Genomic DNA, 5,474 nt, shown 5'->3' with positions numbered 1-5,474 from the left:
GCTGGATCCAGGACTCGAACCACAGTCGACTACATGGGAGTCCAGTGCTATAGCCATTACGCCAACTGCTGGTCCCAAGAGAGATTTTTGCTGTAGGGCCACATGTGCCTGACAGACAGAAAGTGAGAAATCACCCCCAGGGGGTGGCCACACTGCAATCCCTTTCTCTTCTTGGGATCTTGGGCATGCGTGCACACATGCCCAGCATGTTTTAAGATGCTAGGTCCGGGACTCAAATCATAATCAGACATATGGGAGTCCAGTGACGTAACCATCACTCCATTTGCTGGTCCCTAGACCACATGTCCGGTAACATCCTCATGTTTGTTTTTACAGACAAGGAAACAGCCATAACTACTGCCTCTTAGAAGTGAAAAATGAATAGCCCTTGGAATCGCGTAGACTTGGCTTTAAATTTCCATTTTTAAAAGTTCTAGAATTTGAACCAGCAGGTGGTGTGGTGATTAAGGCGCTGGATCCCACATGGCTGACACTGCCGTTTTTGAGTCCTAGACCCAGCAGCTTAAGAAACACTGGCTGTGTGTGTGTGTGTGTGTGTGTGTGTGTGTGTGTGTGTGTGTGTGTGTGATATTTTCCCTCTCACTCTGTTTCTCTGGCGAGTGCACACACCGTATGACAAAAATCTATTTTAAAAAATGTCTAGAATCCACTTCTCATCGTAACCCCCTTTTCTCCCCTCACCGTCTCTGTTCTTAGCACCTGATCCCTCTTCTTGATTCTTGGTCTCTCTACAAAGGACAGTCTCAGTTTTCCCATGGAGCCTCATTCCTGCCCTTCAGTCCAGCCCAAGGCTTTATTTCCTACAGCCTTCAGAGGGCAGATCCCACGATGCGCGTCCACCTTCTCCTGCTGCTCTGAGCCCACGATGGGGCCGAGACTTTCTGAACCCACCAGCAACAGGTGGAAGAGGGAAGAGGACAGCTGAGGCGGGGGTGGGCTCAAAGTCAGTATGTCTGGTTCTAGTCCTAGATCTGCCAGCAGCTCCCCGAGCAAGCTCGGGCAAATCCCTTTTCTACGGGGAAGGGTTCTCCACGATGGCAGCTACCACTTCTGAGAACTCGGCACACGGAAGGCCCCCGCTTCACGTACCGCGTCCCAGTGAATTCTCACAGGCATTCTGAGTGTAGGTACCTTATTAAACGTCCTGCTTTTCAGATGAGGAAACGGAGGCACATTTCTTGAGTAAGGTGAGAGAGCTTTGTGCTACAGCCTGGATTGGATTCAGGGAATCCGACTTCGGGGCCTTCCCTGCGCTATATATTCAAGCCTCCCTAAAATAGCTCTCATAATTACGGAGCGCGTGCTGTTTTCCAGGAACTCTGCTGAGCACGTTGCATCCATTTATCTCCTTGAATCCTGGCCCCTTCTCATCCTAATCTCACCCTAAATGTCACCTTGCTGAGCTGTTCTCTGAGGCTCCTCTGTACGTTCATCCCTCCCCCAGCACCTCACCCGCCCTGGCGTTGGTCCTTGGAACTGTGGTTATGCACAATTCATGCCGCTGTTTATGGAGCCACTGTCCGCCTCTCGCAGAACATCAGCTTCTCGAGGGCCGGGACCTTAATGTTCTCGTCCATTGTTATCTCTGTGAACGCCCCGGTGCCCGCCTGACGCATGGTAGGCACAATAATTATGAGTGAAATGAACGAGGCCTGACGACAATCTGGAGTACGTACCATGGCTGCAGTTTAGAGATAGGAAGCCAAGGCCCAGCCGCGAAGCAGCTTGCAGAGTCCGATAGTCAGTAGGCGACGGTGCAAGGATTGACGGTGGAAGGATTCAAACCCAGGCAGAGAGGTTCCAGAACCTCCAGGATGAGTCCTCATGGCTCTTCCCAGCTCCAAACCTAAAGTGTGGGCCACTAGTTCTTCATCTTGCAGGGGAGCAGGGGACTATATACCAGCCCTTTGATTCAGTGGGCCGGAACCCTCTGGAAAGGAAGGCCTCTCACTTGTTTTCACTCTTTCTCCAGCGAGAGTGCAGAGGTTTGGACCCCCGTGGAGGCCAGACTGACAGGATTAGAGGAAACAGCTGGCCCGAGCCTGTGCCCTGTGGGAGGGAGCTCACATTCCGGGACTCCGGGAGGGAGCAGCTCCCCACAGCCCAGTCACATTCCAGGTGGGTCATTTTCCTGAGCCCAGATGTTTGCTAATGAGCTGGGGACAGGGGCTTTCAGCCCTCAGTCCCAGCTTTGGCCCTCCATTACCTTGGGCCCAAAAGGCTGGCCCAGGGCCAGCAGGGTCTGGCCTCAGGCCCATGCCCTGTGCCAGCCAGGCCTGTTGGGGCAGCTGGGACACTGCTGCCAACCAGGTGCATCTCCTCAAGCCTGGAGACTCTGACGTGACAGGTTCTGCCTTTCCCGCAGGGGGTGCAGCAGCCCCTCCGCAGCCCAACAGGGAGGGGCCCTGCAGCAGCCCGAGGGTGTGGTGGGCACTGGAGCCTGGGCTTTGGGGCCAGTCCAGACCCCAGCAGTCACTAGCAGTGAGGTCTCGGGCAGGCAATTGTGCTTTCAGAGGCCTTGCTTTTTCTCACGTGTGAAATGAGAACCGTGAAGGCCAGCCAGTGGCATGGTGGTTAAGGTGGCTGGATCCCACATGGCCAACTGTCTGTTTCGAGTCTTAGACCTGGTGGCTTGGAGAACACACTGGGTGCCTGTGCACAATGCCCCAAATCCTGAGGGGAGTGGAGAAGGGGTTGTCGTGTGGCCATCCCCCCGGGCTCTCTCTCTAGCAAGTGCACTTGCCCTATAGCAAAAAAAAAAAGAAGGAACAATGATGGGATTGTGGGAAGGATTCGATGAGATGGAGCAGACATGGTATTTAGCATAATGTCTGGCACAAAATGGTCTACCGGAGGACTTTCTTTCTTTTTTTTTTTTGAGAGAGATATTTTTGCTATAGGGCGTGCGTGCACTTGCTGGAGAGACAGAGCCAGAGACAGAAAGTGGCGTGCACTCGCTGGAGAGACAGAGCCAGAGACAGAAAGTGAGAAATCACCCCCGGGCGGGGTGTGGCCATGCCCCAATTCCCTCTCCATTCTCATCTAGGATCCTGGGCACACAGGCATACCCCAGTGTGAGCTTTCCTCCTTTATTTTTTTTTAAATAATTATTTTATTTAACTTTATTTATTTATTTTAATTTGACCAGAGAGGGACAGAGTGAGAGAGAGGGAAAGTAAGAAAGCAAGCCTCCAAGTCCGAGACTCAAACTGCCGTTGCCCATGTGGGAGTCTAGTGCCCTTAACCACCACACCACCTGCTGCTCCATGCCTGGTGTGAGTTTTAAGCCACCGCGTCTGGGACTTGAACCATGGTTGACTATATGGGAATCCAGTGGTGTAACCATTACGCTATCTGCTGGTTCCAAGTCTATTGGTAGATATTACAGACCCGTCACCCCTGCTACACTGTGGCCCTCCTGTGGTTCCAAGTCTTCATCCGACAGGTGTAACTCAGCCCACACACCATGTCTTGACAAAGCAGTTAGGGTTGTTCTGGATCCTTCCTATGCTGGAAGGAGAGCAGAGGGCTGCACCGTCAGGGGCAATGGCCTTGCTGGAGTCAGCAGGCTTGGTTTCTCCGCCTGGCTCTGTGTGACGGGACAAGCTGGTCAGGCTCCCCAGTGAGCTTCCTGTGATATGGGAGTGGGCTCATCCACCCTTCACCCTGCCCAGGCATACATCGAAAATGGTGATGTTCGGGACCAGCAGGTGGCGTGGTGGTTAAAGGCGCTCTCTCTCTGGTCAAATAAAAAAAATAACAAATGGAATTAAATAAATAAATACTTCTTTTAAAAAGAAAAACAAAAAGAAACTGGCGGTGTTAATTACTTCCTGCCAGCCTACTGTGTACAATGCAGGAGGCTGGATTTCCTAGTACAAGCTCATCCAGACTTTAGCTCACATGGCCTCCTACTGTGAGGCCTTTCTTTTTCACTTATAAAATGGAATTAAAAATACTGCTTTTTTTTTTCTTGAGAGTTTTTTTTTTTTTTTTTAAAGGTTTTTTTTTTGAGGGGGTTGCGCCAGAGAAACAGAGTCAGAAAGCGAGAAATCACCCCCCAGAGGGGATGGTCACGCTGCAATCCCTTCTCCTCCATTCTCCTCTCAGGATCTTGGGCACGCACACACACGCGTCTGGCGTGAGTTTAAGCCACCGGGTTCAGGACTCGAACCGCAGTTGACTACATGGGAGTCCAGGAACATAGCCATTACACCAACTGCTGGTTCCAATACTGCTGATCCTAAGAGATATCTCGTGGGCGTAGACAGTACTTATAAGGGGCCTGGCACAGAAGGCGCTCCATCTATGTGAGCTACTGTAATAGTCACTGCAGGCACCATTATGGGAAGTCCTACCTGCGCTGTATCTATGGAGATACTAACTACTTCACTGAACCTAATACGTTGCGCTTCTCCCCTAAAATACTGGGGATACCGAAATAGACACGTGCTCCCTGACCTCAAGGATCCCTCTTAGAGAGGAGCGATGTGTACAGCTATTCTGGAGGGAAATTAGCAGTAACCGCGGTATGTATTCTGTGCTCTGGGATCACACCTGGAGGAGGAAGAGGTTTATGCCACCTGAGGGTTTTGGTTCCCTTCTTCTGGTGCTTAAAAAATGTGTTTACCAGGAGATGAAGGAAGAAGGAAATTCCAGACAGCCGGAACAGCACAAGCAGCAGCTAGGAGGCTGGAGTAGTTGGGTTTGGAGAGTGCTGATAGACTGAAGTACACCATGGGATCCCCTGAGGCCGTGGAGCCTCCTAGGGTGTTGGCCTGCTCCTCTGAGGCTTCTGCAGCTCTAGGACAGAGCCAAGTCCCCAAGTCTCACAACCATGGCCCATGTAGGCTACTACTTTCCAGGAGCAAAGCTGTTTTCTCATCCCAACAGACAGGACGGGGCTGCAATGCACCCAAGTGCCCGCTGGGCAGATGAGTGCCCCCGCCCCCAGGTGAGGCCAAAAGCCAGCCGGGCCCTCTATTGTTCCCAGGAATCACAGGAGTGAGTCCATTTTCTGGCGTTCTAGTTCCAAATAGCTCTTCCATAGGCTCTGAGATCCTTTTCCGGATGCTTAAGCCACGTGTCGAACGGGAGTCGAGTGACATTAGGGTGACGCTGGGCGGAGGTCGAGTGGCACTAGGGTACAAACAGCCCGGACCTCAACCTGGTCGCATGCCCGGGCAGAGAGGACGCGCGCACCTGCGCAGGACTGCTTACGACCGGCCGGCGCTGCAGTACTCGGCCCGCTGGCCCACCGCTCTCGTAGCAAGACTAAAACCGGCACTTTCGTCTTTGTCACCCCGTGGCCTGGCACGGCCTGACAGCCCCGCGTCGGGACAAGTCGGGTAGAGAGAAGTCAGAACGCCAAGAAGCCCGGGGAGCACTCTTGAGAACGGCTCCGGCGTCTCGGCTCCCCACCCGGCCCCTCGACTCGAGCCGGGCGTCCCAGC

The sequence above is a fragment of the Tupaia chinensis genome, unplaced genomic scaffold, assembly GCF_000334495.1.
Source record: "Tupaia chinensis unplaced genomic scaffold, TupChi_1.0 Scaffold000146_1, whole genome shotgun sequence".
Classification (NCBI taxonomy): domain Eukaryota; kingdom Metazoa; phylum Chordata; class Mammalia; order Scandentia; family Tupaiidae; genus Tupaia; species Tupaia belangeri.
The sequence above is the reverse complement of the archived record's forward strand: the minus strand, read 5'-3'. Positions refer to the sequence as shown.